Below are 15762 nucleotides of genomic sequence, written 5' to 3'. Positions count from 1 at the left end.
TCATTCATACACACTGCTAAAATCTACTCCGCACACATGCGCATGTCCCAAACCGTTTATCTTCTCTGGTCCAGAGAGGTGGATAACAGCAAGGTGGAGGTCTGGGTAAAAGATACCAATCTGCTTTATGAATAAATAAAAACAGGAAATAAAAAAAAAAAAAAAAAGGATTAATGCTGCTTCTCATAAAATGTCCAGAGAAATCCACGCAAGGTAGGCCACAAAAATTGGAGACAAAGAATCCAGACTTTCTTCTCTTCTTTTCTCTCTTTGTTGCTCCTGGTTTGTCCGAGCTGGTTTGAAGTTACTTGAGTGTGTAACTGAGCCCGGGAGCTCTCGTCTTTCTCCCCTCTCTTGTTGCGCGTCTTGTCAGTGAGCTGGGCTCCCTGTCTCTCCTCTGTCCTTGCCTCTCGGAGTCTGAGTGCTGGAGCAGTGCGTTGCCTCTCTTCTTTCCTCCTGTGTGTGGCTCCCTCTCCTTTGGCCCCCTCCCTCTTTCCTTTGCCTCTCCCTCTCTCCTATCTCTATCAGCCGTGCTCTCTCTGGTTATCTGCAGTTTCTCTGAGGTGACTGAATCTTGTCTTTCCTTTCACCTTATTTATCTGCTGCAGTTCCCCAGATGTCATCTCTTAGTGTAATTGGATGTCTATGAAAACCACTTGGCTTTGAAGAAAGAGCTGTGCGCATTTATGTGTGTGTGCATGTGTCTCTGCACATGTAGATGTGTGTGTGTGTGTGTGTGTGTGTGTGTGTGTGTGTGTGTGTGTGTGTGTGTGTGTGTGTGTGTGTGTGTGTGTGTGTGTGTGTGTGTGTGTGTATGTATGGGGGGAGAGATCTGTCCCACCCCGTCTTCTCTTTCCCTCCCTCTCCCCCTTTTTCTCTGTCTCCTCCCCTTCCCAGACAAAACCCCACCAGTTGAGCAGAGCAGGTTTGAAAGGAGGAGAGAAAACCTTTCCTTCATGTCTCTGTCCTTTTTGAGTCCATTTTTAGATGAATTCTGTCATCTTGATAAGCACCGGGTATTTGCAAATTTTCAGTACTGTTGCTGATAAGACGCCTGAGTTATGGTACTTACAGTACCCAAATAGTACTGTTTCTACCCCCTAATTTGAGAAATATTATTGTGTTTCTCGACAAAAGACTGTTTTTTTGATTTACCAAAAGAAGCCTAAGTTCAGAAATGTTACATTTAATATTGTCTAAACTCAAGCAGCTGCTTTAAGAATGCCTAAATACAACAGTCTGAAGTTGGCAACATTTCATTCTGAAAGTGAAACAGTCTGAAGAAGACAATAAGTAAATAAGATTATGACCGTGAGGTGTTTGTTTGGTTTTTTTTTACTTGTTTTGTTCTGTACCAAAACAATATCGAACTTTAATACCCAGCTCATTGCAAGGTGCATGTCATAATAGTATAAATACAAAATTAATAGATTAATACTAGACATAATAATAGTTTTTCAATAAATATTAATCAGCTGCTTCATACATCTTTCACAGGCTCTTTCACAGCTGTGTGGCCATCAGCTGACTTGTAACATCCTATCATATTCATGCAGGTGTACAGCGCAGTCATTATAACCTGACACCTCACACTGTTACTTCCTGCATCTTAGCTAACATTTAATATGGATGTATGTGTTTATTGCCCAGGGGGCCGTCTCTGACTGAAGTTGTGTGCTAATTTTCATGATGATCTCTTCTCCGGTTAATGGGATGCTTATTAGCAAAATTACCTCCTGTAGCATTTATGCCAGGGTTAAAAACCTATGAATTCTCTGCCCTCCCTGACACGTAATTGCCCGTAAATGCCTGATAAAAGCAAAGAGTTTCTTTTTTTTTTTTTTCATGTGAAGATGCACAGAACAGTTTTGAGCAGAGACCCCCCTCAGCTGTTTTTGTCAGATACTATCAAGTGATTTCTTTACTTGGGGCTTAATCTTTAGATAAACATCTCTCTGTGTTTGGATGAAAGACATTGTACCTTACGTGTGTTGCTGCGTTTCACCTTTCAAGAATCTAGGTCTGCTGTCTGGTTTCAGCATTGTTTAATTTCCTTTTCACATTGTCAGACAACAGCCATATCTCCACCCCTGCCTCTCCTCTCCTCTTCTTTCCTCCTCTCTCAAAAGTTTCTCCATTATTACTGGAAATACTGACTCCTGTCAGGGGTATGCAGCAGATAGATTTGCGTTATTGCGTTCATCTTTGTTTCTTCCCTCATTTAGTCCCTCAGTGTTAACCTATCATGCATTAGTACTTATGGATGTTTTCAAATCATTCATTTTGCTGATGCACCCATGGCACAGCATTGCCAATGTAAAAAGAAGCCAGCATTTCCCTATAATGTGCTTAATTCTAACTGAAATTATACAGCTATTGGGTGCTGCCAATAAGTTGTCATTCACATCCGCTTTACAACCTCTAATTTCCCGCTGAGGGCCCCACTTTGCAGATGGCAAAGATTGATTTGATGGGGAGCACTGGTGAAAGACCAACTACTGTGCACGATTTCATAGGCTGTGTAATGATGTTATTTCCTTATTTGATATATTGGTGATCAGTGATTGCAGAATTTTTGCTACTTGTGGAGTTGGCTGTGGGAGAGCAGGCAGTGAACTATGGTGTGTAATGAGTGTGTTTACTGTTTCTCGGGGCTCATGTCAAGCATTTTCAGGGGCATTTGATGCTTTTTCTAACAGGTTGACAGCAAAGAAATGGGAGGAAATGAGGGGAGAGAAAGATGGGGAACAACATGCAACAAAAGTCCCCGGGCCCACAGACATTGCGGCTAACAGTTGCCTCCTTAACCTTTGGGCTACCAGGGTAACTCCACATGCAACTATTTTGATCATCTATTATTATCTTTTAAGTCAGTTTTTAAAGTTAGAATACTAAACATTCCCTGGTTCCAGCTTCTCAGTTGTGGGTATTATTGTTGTTGTTTTTCTTCATTGGTATCTTTAGACTGTTGACTTGACCAACCAAACAATGTAGAAGTGACTTTAGACTTCACTGTTACAGCATGATCAGAGAAGTTCTTTTTTACTTGCAGCCATCTTAGGAGTCATAACATAACTGTCCACCTTTTCTGCACACATGCCCACATGGTCAGATACCAGAAGACCATTTGCACGTCAACACCTGCAGACAGAGTTCAGCACCTCGGACAGCACACGACATAGCTCTTAAACATAAACTGAATATCCTCGCCTTAGATATCAAAAACTTTTTTTGGCCTGAGTCCGCCTTTTCTAAAGCAGACATGTACAGATGATCCTCTCTGAGAAGACACTAGCATTAATACACTGTGACATAGGTAGAAAAACAAACCCCTGCAGTGCAGCTTTTTAGGTGTGATGTAGATTTCTCCTTCGCATCCATTTATCATCCAAACTCATACATGCCTAACGTTATTCTCTTAAAATCATTCTTTCATTGTAAGTCTCATACAGCTGATACAGTCAGTTGATTATTCAAGTTTAGAGACAGAAAATAATCGACATCATAGTTGAGAGCTAGTATTTGGCTAGTAAATGTTCTATTCCATTTCTGCCAATAGATAATCCTTCATTTTACGCACTGGTCCACATTCTCTAATGTAGCTGCTGGGTTAACTAAGGTCAATCACAGACGCTCATACAGTGGCTGGCATAGAGGCAGAACACTGGCTGAATGAATGAACGAATGGGAACTTGTGAAGCAATAAAAATGGAAACTCTCATGAAAAGAACAAAGGAGTGAGAAGAAGAGAGAAAATGCCAAGAGATAGAGTGAGATGGAGAAAGAGAAAGAACATCTGGTTAGTGGATCTGTGGCTTGAATTTGCGGTGCAGAATGACAACACACACCCACACACATGCACAAACACACAAATAAATACACATAGTATGTCTCTGACCCTTTTATTGCTGCAAAATTTTCAACCTGTTTAATCATGACGGTGTTGTAATAGTAAGCACAAATCACTTTTGAACTAATTATCAATTCCTGATCAATTACTGACTGATCTCTTCATTGTTTCACCCTGCACTCTTGTTGTTCTGTGAAACAGTCCTAACAAGACTCAGATGTTGAAAGTCAGTCGTCCGTGAGGGAAAAACTGTTTCGTCACACCAGAAAACAATTTGTTTGATGCAGCGGAGCACCACATATTTGGCTTTTTTCCGCTAAGATACATAAGGAGGCTGAAGGGGCTTCCCTCTCTGGAAAGGATTGTCATTCAAATGTTTGCTTTACGATAAATAACACACAGTTTAAAATTGATGCACGTCATTTGCAACTGCGTATTTTCTTGCAATTGAAAAATATTGAACAAATATGAGACAGTAGATAACGTGACTCAAAATTTTAACTGAAAATACACAACAAATATTACTCACTGTAATTAAGGTGCTGCTTATACATAGTCACAGTTGTAATTCTTAAACAAGTAGGTCAGAATGCAAAAGCAATGCCTCTCTAATGATGAATAAATATTTTTTTTAGATGTGGCCACATTTCTCAAAATCTTTTTTTTTCCACTCTTTCTCTCCTTCATAGGAAAGAAATGAGTCAGTCTCATTGTCTCGTGGTTTTGGCTTAAAACTGCAGTTGCAATCTGAGGCCAAACTTCAAAGTCAAGCAGAGTGGAAGTACTGATCCGGGGTCAGCACCCACAGCCAAACGGCTATGATCTTTATATGTTAGCAAACAGCTCTGCGGCCTTAAGATCAGTAAGCGTGAGCGGCTTTGTGGATTCCAGCCCAGATGAGCTGACATGGGTCCCCTCTGGCTCTGTTGGTCATGCCTTGGATAAGTCTTGATTGCTCATGCCTCGGAGGAGAACGCCATTAGGGACCAGCAGTTTGGTTCAGTGATTCTAATTGTCTCATTGCGGTTGGAGCTGGTGGCTTTGAACACATTATGGTCTTCAAACCAGCTCTGCAAAATGGCCCTGGCAGTTAACTTTAATTACAGACACATTAAAGCACTTATAGAAAAAAAGGAGGTCTTACGATAAACTTACAGATACTGTACACTGCAGTCACGATCAAGCTGCTGAATAGATAATCCTCAGTGACAGTCCCAGTAAGCCAGAGCACTGTGATCACAATCTGTTCTGAACAAACGTTTTGATTCAAAAAATGAAAAATATATTCATTTTAGATTAATCAACCGGGTCCTTTTAAAGCTTTGTTTTGCTGCCCTTCCTGCATTATTTTTGTCATTCCATTGGAATGTACTACATGCATTTGAAGTGGAAACAAACGGATCAGCGAGTTAACTTCAGCAATAGGAGAAACACGAGTAAACACCTCTTTCTCAGGCAGCCTCAGAAGGTGTGCCAGACTCCTGAGTGAAGAGACATGACCTTCACATCACATAAACAAAGGTTTTCTGAGATGGTGACATAGAACAGTAAGACCACTGCTTTGGTTTAAAGGTCTTTCATGATTCACATGCTGATTTTTTTGTTTGTTGTTTTTTTTTGTAAGTCAGGTTTATAATTACAAAACAGTCTTTCCTAAAGCTACAAACAAGGCAGCACTGTCTTCAAGTAATAATGTTTTTCAGTGAAGTCACAATCATTGCATATTCAGTCTTGACGATCTGGTTTGTCTCATGCACAGGAATGTTTTATTGTTTAGAAAGTAAATTATGCAACATCACATGAGTCACACATGAGTATTTTTTTTATGGGCTGAGCATTTTTGTCATCAAGGGCTGATCCAGATGATTATTGGATGATATCACAACCAATTTCTTAAGGGAATTCTTGAAATAGACAGATCCATCAGAATAAATGCTCCTGAAGGTCAGGGGACTAGACGGAAAGAAACTACACAGGTGTTTTTTACACTTACTTTTATGCACATTCTCAAGTATTTTATTAGAAGAGATTAATGCCTGATCAGCTTTTTCCACAGATTAAACGCTTCCTCTTCGCTCCACACAGATTTGATGTAACTCTCTCACATTCCACAAATTTCAAGGAATCTTTTGCATAACAGTAGCAGTCAGGAACGAGCATTCATTTCCACTTTCGTTCACCCTTTTACCAAAAATTCTTTTACAGTTTGCAATACATTCGGATGGAAACCCACCTACAGAGAACAGTCCGCTGCAGGGCTGCTGTTCTTCATCCACAACTGTCCTCTGCAGTGAGAAGGAATAGTTTATTTCTTAGGGCCATGCTGTAAAATTATGACTCAATATGAAGTCATAACAGAGCTAATTATACATTTGAAGGAAAGTGCAGCCATATTTTGGTTTTTAGACACCAATCCCACATCTGTGAAACAGACATAACCCTCTGACATCTGCCTTACAGATATGTCCATACACCAACAGCACTGATGCCACAATGAACCATACAGTCATACAAACAACACTCCGAAACATCAACTTCAGAGAGCACATAGGAAGTGTGTGCAGCAGGTGTTGATCTTATTGATGGCTGTGGACCTCCTTCATCTGAAGTATATGTTGCTTCTTTTGTGCATTGGCTCGGTAAGGTCATTATAAACTAACATCATCATTAACGCTGGATGTGGTTTAGGATAGAGAATTACTGTCAATGAAAACTCAGCACCAACAAGGCAGTTGTAATTTAGATACATGCAACTGTTCCTGATCTCTTATGACAAAACCTTTTATGGTGCGAGTGGAGAAGCAGTGACAGGTATGTTGAAGCAAAGAGCGAACTCTCCATTGGACTTAAGTTCAAAGTCTACATCACAAAACCTCATGGGCTCCGTTTGCAGCCAGTTTCATATTTAATTTGTCAACTACTGGCTTGAATTACAAACTCCTATTGCCCATATCAGATGGTGCCGCTTCAACAAATGAGTTTACATTTTGAAATGTAAACCTAAAGTTCTGAAAGCTCGCCCAGTGCACCGCTGACCGCTTCTTGTAATAGTGTTGAGATAGCTTCCATATTTTAATAATGTTAACTACATGGAAGTAATTACATCGTGGCCTGTGCAGGAGACTAAAAAGCTGGAACATTAAACACAACTGCCACTGGAATGCTAATTCTCATGATACATTCGCCATGGCAACAAATAACATTTCAGCACGGCAGTGATCATTTCCGTCACTTGGCTGGCTGTTAACTTACTGGCAGCCCCCTTTGTGTCAAGGAAATGAACTTATTGACCTGAAGATCACCTTTCAGATGAATGATCCTCATATTCTCCATCTGTGGCCTTCCCACTCTCTGCTGCTGAAAATGTCTTCTTCACTGAGGATATATATATATATCTTTCAGACCCTTTCAGGTGAATAGTTACAGTAACTTAACTTTTATTTGAATTGTAAAAATGTTTTGATAAAGGCAGTTTGCTTATTTAGGGACATAATGAATAATAACACACATTATGGTGCATCATCACATCATCTCATTGTATTCTGTGTACTTATTTTGAAAGACTTTTGAACAAGTTTGGTGCAACCACTACTTAGCATTTATATGCACTGTATAACATATGATAAATATTTTATAATACGCTATATATTATAAGCAGATTGAAGAGTTTAGCAATGTATTGGTCAACAACAGCACCCATAGGAGGAGGTTGGTAAATAAACAGACAATAGAGTGAACTGCAGGTATAATAATATTAAAAATGTCTTCAAAGGAAAAGTTACATCTTTTACCTATTTATGTAATGTTTGTGTTTTGTTTATGAAGACTAAATCGCAAGACTTAAAGAGTTGCCAAAATCTACCATGTCTATTTCATCATTCTGGCCAGTGGAGGTTCATGGCCTCCACTGAAATATTGATGTGGGGACTGGGAGTGTTGGTTCCGGGTGAATAATGCAACAGGTGGGTTAGTTCTGGTTTCAGAGAAAGCGAGCAGATGGATAAATTAATGATTATAGATCCTTCCATCTACCTTTCTGGAAGATTTAAAAGCAAAAGGATGCAATAAAGAGAAGAGAAACTACCAGCCACATAAATTTGCATTGACTTACTTGCTCGAACATAATATTAACAGATTATTTTCAAAGTGACTCTTCAGCATCTAGATTCATCCTGGCTTTGCCACATTAAATTAAGACCAAACATTCAGAGACTTCTGTTTTTCTTTCAGTTGACGACTTTAATTACCATGACAGTGTCCTGTTCTTAAAATCTGTTGTAGTACAACAATGATTTTCTACATTACATTTAATCGACTTTTTTTTCCGTGAATATAACAAAGTTTGACATTCAGCATAAACTGGCACATCTATCATAGTCCAGACATAGTGTAGTTAAGAGAGTCCAAATAAAGGTATACAGCATGAGCAAGAAAGGGGGAGGTTTTGGGGGGACTGGGGAAGGGGGAGAGAGGGAAAAAGAGAGAGATGATTGTCTTTGATGATTGAATATTCTTGTGGCTTTCTTGTTTATTTCACCAGGCGAGAGGTTGAAAGCAGAGTAGGCCTGTGACCAATCAGTGGTTGTCATTAAAGGCAGGATGAATGGCAGAACCAATCAGACACTGGTTCATTAGAAGGCGGGACAAGTGCAAGGCAGTCATGATGTCTGACAGTAGGCAAATGGATGAGAATGTGTCTGTAATCTGTACAGAGTTCTCTGCTCCTGTACATGTTACCATAGTAATGTGTGCTTGTCAAATGCAGCATTGTGCCTTTTTGACTTTGTCAATACAGGTGTGCAAAACATTAAACTGTGAGAATCAGATGCTCGCAGTTGAGAACTTGGAACCAGGAAATTGGTTTGGCACTTTTGCTTGAAAAGATTTTCTGATTATGAAAACAGTTGTTAATTACTTTTCTGTCGGTTAGTTAATTGACTAATTGCTGCAGCTCCAGCTTTCACCTTCCAACACATCCAGTGCTACGATATTTATCCCTTCAGGTTTGATCCACGAGCCAAAGTTCACTTGGTACGGCTGCCATGACGTGCAGGATTGCGTCAGGCAGGAGGTAAAATGGAGGCCAGGTGTTCGTGTGGCTCGGGAGTTATTTGGCCAAAATGCTCCCAGACCTTTAAAGCACGAAGAACATCCTGCTTTAGGCATCACAGTGTGGCATTCTGTTTAATTTGGAAGATTTTAAAGATTACTTTCAGTGCTCTCATGACCTTGACGCTGCCACAAATGCACGCACTTCCAACCTTAAACACTACATACACATCAACACATCATTAACATTAACACATCAACAGTCATGAACACACATTTGCATGAAGGTCAGATAAGGGTGAGAGGTCAGAGGAAAGAGTGAGATGTGGGAAGTTATATTAGCTTCCTAATCTTCCTAATGTTACAGAGGATTTTGTAACCTCCCACACCAACCTAAAACACACCAACTCACCCCCTGCCACCACTCACGTCCATTACTTTGGTCCGTAGTTGGAACCCGACACCTGTCCTGTTGTGAGGTTGGATTTCAGGTATCAGGTTTAGGTGGACCAATAACCCACCACCCCCCACCCCATCTATGCACACGCTCGGTTAGCAGGTGACCAGTGTACCTGTGTCTTTATCCTCGCCATATAAGTATGGCAGGTAGGGACGCTCCACCTCCCCCGTTCAGCACATCAGTGAGGAGAAGAGAGGGCAACAGGAGTTGAAAGGCAATTATGTCTGGTCTCTGATGAGAGAACAAACCTAAAGCAGACAAAGCCCTGTGATGTGGTGAAGCCATCCAACCGTGCTGAGGTACACAGGTAGACAATAGACAGCCAACTCAAAGCCCTACAAAATGCATTCTGTCTAGACACGCGAGCAAACCAAAGCAAAAAGAGTCCATACAGAGAAGATGAAGACATTCGTTTGTAGGTGAGACAAGAGCAAAAGCTTGTAGGGCTGACAATGCTTTGAAGCACTTAAAATGCACTTGAATGAACCTGTTAAGCACTTGTCTCAGTAGTGGGCTCTCTGCTTTAAAGATCAGTCAAGGAAGATTATTTTCCAGGGCTCTGTATGCTTAGAGTAGCTATCTGAAACATGTTCCCTTTTTTCCTTAAGATACAAAGAGGACTAAGAGGATTTTCAGAACATGTTCTGTCTAATGCTGGTAGATTGGCGAATGTGGAGAGTTTATTGCTCAGTTTTCACTGAATTCTGTAAGATTGCAGAGTCTTGATTTTTCTTTAATCTCCTCCCGATTGTTTCCTAACTCATATCAATATAGGGGATGCAATTTACCTCCCAAACTGGACTACCAGTTAAAAAAATTGTACATATTGAAATTATCAGTCAATAGACAAGAACAATTATCTACATGATTCAGTGTTTTTGTTAGTCATACATGATTGAAAACTGAATATCTTTGGATTTTTAATGAAAGAAACCAGAAATTTCAGTACATTTTCTTGGGCTGTGGGAAATTAGATTTCTTACATTATACATTCAGAAGCGATTCATTGAGAAAATAATCATTAGTTAAAACACTGTTGTGAATCTATGAAAATTGTTTTGTGCTGTGGTTAAGTTAAAACTTAAAGGAACACTGGATTGTGTCCAAACATCCACAGAAAATTCTCACTTACTTCACTTCTGCTGGAGTTTCTCCACAACGTAGCTAAATAAACTACTTCCATGTCACACCATTGCCTGCTCTGAAGCTGCACTGAAAGTAGTGTTTTACAGGTGAAACAGGGATTGTTTGGAACATACTAAACATACGGATCAGTGACAGAGATGTGGATTATTGGATTTATATGGATGTTTTGAAACCTTTTGACAGGGTCTTTCCTGTGATTGGAAGTCATTTTAACTAGTGTGACTATAGCTGCCTTCCTCTGAAAAGGGAAAGCTGAGGCGCCAAGTGGTGAGTATTTGAAACTTAAAAGATTCAGAAGGATTTTTTTTTTCATTGCAAGTGTAAATCAAAATATGGCATCATCCCATATCTCACACTCACTTTTTCCAATTCCACTGATAACTAATATAAATTTTGCCTTTATGTAACTGTGTAAGCTTACTGCCCAGTGTACTCGAGCTCCAGTCAGTAACTTGAAAGACCTACTGCAATGGTATGGCACAGTTTAAAATGGCAGGCCATCTACAGTAATCTGTACAGTCAAAATACGTTTTCTCTGTCTTTAGTGGAGAACTGATGTGTTTTGATATCTCATCAACACCTGTAATGCTTTGTACCTTGAGTCTTAATTAGTTTTGTGATGGTCGAGTGATGAAATAAGACAGCATGTAAGACAAATGACAATGTCTGTAATAGCTGTGTTGCAAGTTTTTACAAGGCCAGCATGAACACCTGTGATCATGTGCTCAGACTCACTTTGATTCCACGCTGGGGCACACAACAACAAACGCATTTACAGCGCTGCAAGAAGCACTGCTACCAGAGATGGCACACACTTGCACAGACACACATGCAACTCACACATGATCCTGTGGTTTTCAAAACCACAACAAACACTTACTCCAGGACTAATCCCATGTCTGTGTGAAGTGTTTTCTCTTGTTTACACTCACCAGTAATGATAGGGCCATTAGACATGAGACTTGGTCTCACATAAAAAGGAGTCATCACACTTCAACATCACAACAGTCTGTTGCTTGTAATGAGGCCGGTGAGACTGGGCTTCCCCTTGTATAGCTGCTAATGTCTTGACTCATAGGTTCCCACAGCAGTTGTCCTTGACATGCCCTGATTGAAGGTAAATCCTGCGTTGTACTCTGTCTTAGTGTTTCTCAACCTGGGGGTCAGGACCCCCTCAAGGAGCCACAGAATCAATCAGAAAGATCACAAGATGAAAGCAGAAACAACATATTTCTGCTGCACAAAATTATGTTCACCTTTTCAGACTCGTAAGTTTTGCTTTTATGTTGTGATTTATTGGATCATTCATCTAAAAAAATACAGTATGTGACCTGTTGTGAGGGGCCACAGGTAGACGTTTGGTTTATTTTTATGTGTCATATACAGATGCAGCAGCCTTGAAATTCCCCTCCAGGCCAGAGGCCATCCAGCTCCCAGCCAGCTCCCAGCCGGCTCCCAGTCAGCTACCAGTCCCCCCCTCCTCTTGGGGGTGTGCCCAGAATCCACTATAAACACGCCTCTTCATTCAATTGCAGGGTGTCACCAGGAGATGGTGTGTCCCTCACAGGAACACATCTCAAAGGCAAAGATTTTTACTCCACTACATTCATCTGCTTTAGTAGGCTTATTTGTAGTTAGGCAGTCACACTTACTCAACTATTTTACGTTGATTATTTAGATCAACTTAGAAAAATATTTCTCACACAAAGTCTTAAAAAAGTCTTAAATGTGTGTTTCCATCAGCCTGTTTTAATGCATATTTTCGATTTGCAAACAGAAAATTCCTAAGTTTTTCTCTTACAATATACTGTATGAATGTTTTTGTGATTGTTGCGATCAAAAAAAACAAACTCATGTAAAAAAGTTGTATATAATCACTTCCTATATGATAATAACCATACTTCACATTACAGAACCAGTCGAAAAGATTCAGTTCCCATCTTTAAAAAAAAACAAGTTTTAAGTTGAGAATAGGAAGGATCAACTCAAAGTTACAAAATTATGTGGTGGAGCTTTGGCGCAGTTGGTAGAGCATTCACCCTATGTATGAAATTTTCTGCAGCGGCTACGGGTTCGATTCCGGCTTTCAGCCCTTTGCTGCATGTTATCTTCTTCTTCGAAAAAAAAGTTACAAAATCATTCCTGAGTCATAAGAGTGAAGTAGCTTTACAAAACAGCCTGTGACTCCAAGAATAAACAGGCTCCATCTGTTTACATAGTTTGCTTTTCATAATTATCAACAAAAATGATGACCTAATTTTACTTTACATGCGCTGGAACAGAGACAGAGCTGCAGGAGCAGAGCGCGTCATCTGGAGATTCAAAGGCTGCCTACGTTTTCCGCAACAGGCGCGCGGCTCTCGGCAAAAATAGACCAGGAAGCGGCCAGTAGACAGTCATATTAGTATTGGTTGAATATGCGCTAATTTTTGCGATCGCAAGATTTCCTGGTCGGACTGATAATATACATTTTGATGCATGAGGGAGGTGGGAAAGTTGGCTTATCCATAAATGTAATTAAGTGTAATGGAAACATTTAGTGAAGTCTATAAAGTAGCCAGCGACACAATATTAATATCTGTGGCACAAATTGATTTTTAATTACTGGGGGTACGCGCTCCCCTCAGCCCTCCACCTATTTTACTGGCCATGGCGAGTCTGTGGGACAGTGGGGGCTGGGAGCCTGTTTGGCTGGCGACCATCCATTGAGTTAGAACAAAGGATACACTGTAATGCAAATAATGACTTTTCAGCCAACAACGCAGCCGGCTCGACACTACACATGCCTGACAGAGTGACAGACAGGAGAACATCATGACGCCCGTGGTGATGATGCGCGATGTGTCGGTGAAACTACAAGTTTACTCAACTCTGAAATGTGCCGGGAGTTAATCGCTTCAAATGCACAAATGCAGTGAAGTTCACAAACCACCAACAGTTTATAGAATAGGATGGACTGTCTGTCAGTGGCCATTAGAGCAGCTCTCTAATAATTAAAATAGATGTCACACTGTGCGGAAGAGCTTAATAAGTTAACAAGAGATTTGGCCACGACAGCTGAAACAATGAAACAATTGGATTTATACTTTATCCAAAATCGGGGTGAAATATTGCATGCCACGGATTAGATAGATACAGATATCATCATCTGAGAAATACTCACGATACTGATTTCACTGTTTATTGGCCGTTTTCATGTGTGTGTGTTAACTGATTGGCCAATAAAAACAAGTAGATTGGCCCATCTACATCGGCCCATTGGCCCTGTATGCCCCACAACATTGTTTTTTTTCATTGGTCTGATTGGCCCATTAGGATTATTCATGACTGAATGTCGGTGTCGTGCGGGGGATGAGGCTCGCTGGCTGCGGAGGGAGAGTTGATGTTGTAGTAAGAACCTGTCTGCCTGGTCTAACATGATGAAGTCATGTTGAACATTTCCGTTTCCCAAAAAAACATTTATTTGAGGTGCAGCGGCACAATATTAATATCAAACACGCGTGCACAACGCCTGACGTAAAAAATGCATTCTTGGTGCGCTTCTGAGCACTATGTTTACTCGCGACTATAACTTTTTTTTTAATAGTTACTGTTTATATTCATTGCGTGAACAGTCTGAAAAAAGAGACAGAGACACAGAGAGGAGGACACAGACAGTCACACAGACAGAGTGATGAAAAAGATCAGTGATAATTAACTACAGTATATTAAGCCTATGATGTTGAACATCGCAGTGCGCAGTGCGAGCCGTCTGCTGCGCTCCGCAGCCGCCTGTGAAGGCGAACAAAATCTGGAACCTTTCAGCTCAATGACATGGCTTTGAAAGCACCAAGTGACTTGTTTTAACGAATTTCGTTAGATTAAAATATGTAGAACTGTAAAATATCACTTCCATGAGGCTGTTCAGTCAGACATTAACAGATCACAGGCTGAAATTGGCATTTCATCCTCCCGTCCCTCCCTCTTCAGCGCACTGTAAATGATTTCTGTCCAGTAATATACTGTACACACACATACAGGACTCTGCGTATTGCTGGTAACCGCATCAAATAGCGACCCGCAAATCTAAAATGCGCTACAAACAGGAAACCCACCAACTGAAAAGCAGAGTGGCTCTGCGAATCAGGCAGAGTATTAAACATTTAACTGTTTAGCAGTTCAGAATGCTAGAAAAACGCGACACACAACTTCTGTTATTCATGATTAATTTTCTGGGCACAAATCACTCGGCACGCAGAGATGCGCTGGGAGCCTCTCCAAAGGTGGAGAGAGATGTGGAGGAAAAGGCAGGATGGGCAGATGAGCAGATCCAAGAAGTTTGTGAACGAGCGCTAGATTAATGTGGATGATTAAGCATAATTATATTTAAAAAACTGCACAGGGTGCTCTACTAGACAAGCAGTTTTTCTTACAGCAGTGGAGGCTATGTGCAGATCTAATGAACGACTCAGCAAAGCTGACACGGTAATAATGACTGCTCCTCCTGGTGGACTGATCGAGCAAGTGCAGGTAGTTTCCGCAAATGGAGCTTAGGGACGTTACGAGTTGGCCCCGCGCCGATGACGTAATCGCGGGGGATCTCATTACAGTCACGAACCCGCCTACTGCAGAGCAGGGACCGGTCACGGACCCGCCAGGGCCCCAGCATGAAATTAGGGGAATTTCGAGGCCGCTCCATCTGTAAGCCTAAATAAGTTGGCCACTGTGTCATAGAGCTCTATTACTATTGAAGAACATAAAGACATGAATGAGCCGTAGTCTCTGCAAGGGCTGGACCCAAATGATCGTCTATTGACTGTCTGTTGACTATACAGTTTACAATTTTGGAATTTTTTTACTTCTTCTAAATGAAGGCTATCAATAAAATTGAACAGCAAAATGCATTCTGTCACATTCTTGTGCTATATAAATCTTTTAAATATACAGTGAATCTCAAATCTTACATTTAATTGGAGCTAGTAGCCCATTTCTGCCCTTCTGTTTCATGGTGCTTTGTCAGATGTTGTCTTGAATTCAGAACTTATTATTATGATCAATTACAGAGATCTACAATTTATCCAATATAAGAAAAACTGTCACAAGCTGTTATTATATCACAAAAAGTGCATAGATAGGATCTCGTTCAGCCAAACTCTTCAGGATTACAAACCTGCATCGAGTTTTCATTATCTGGTAATTACTGTTCTTTTACTGGTCTGTTGAGGACGTCCAGCATATTTAAAACTCTCCAGTTGTGATGTCTGGTGAAAGTAATTCC

Source organism: Chaetodon trifascialis, chromosome 20 (genome assembly GCF_039877785.1).
Source record: "Chaetodon trifascialis isolate fChaTrf1 chromosome 20, fChaTrf1.hap1, whole genome shotgun sequence".
Classification (NCBI taxonomy): Eukaryota; Metazoa; Chordata; class Actinopteri; order Chaetodontiformes; family Chaetodontidae; genus Chaetodon; species Chaetodon trifascialis.
The sequence above is the reverse complement of the archived record's forward strand: the minus strand, read 5'-3'. Positions refer to the sequence as shown.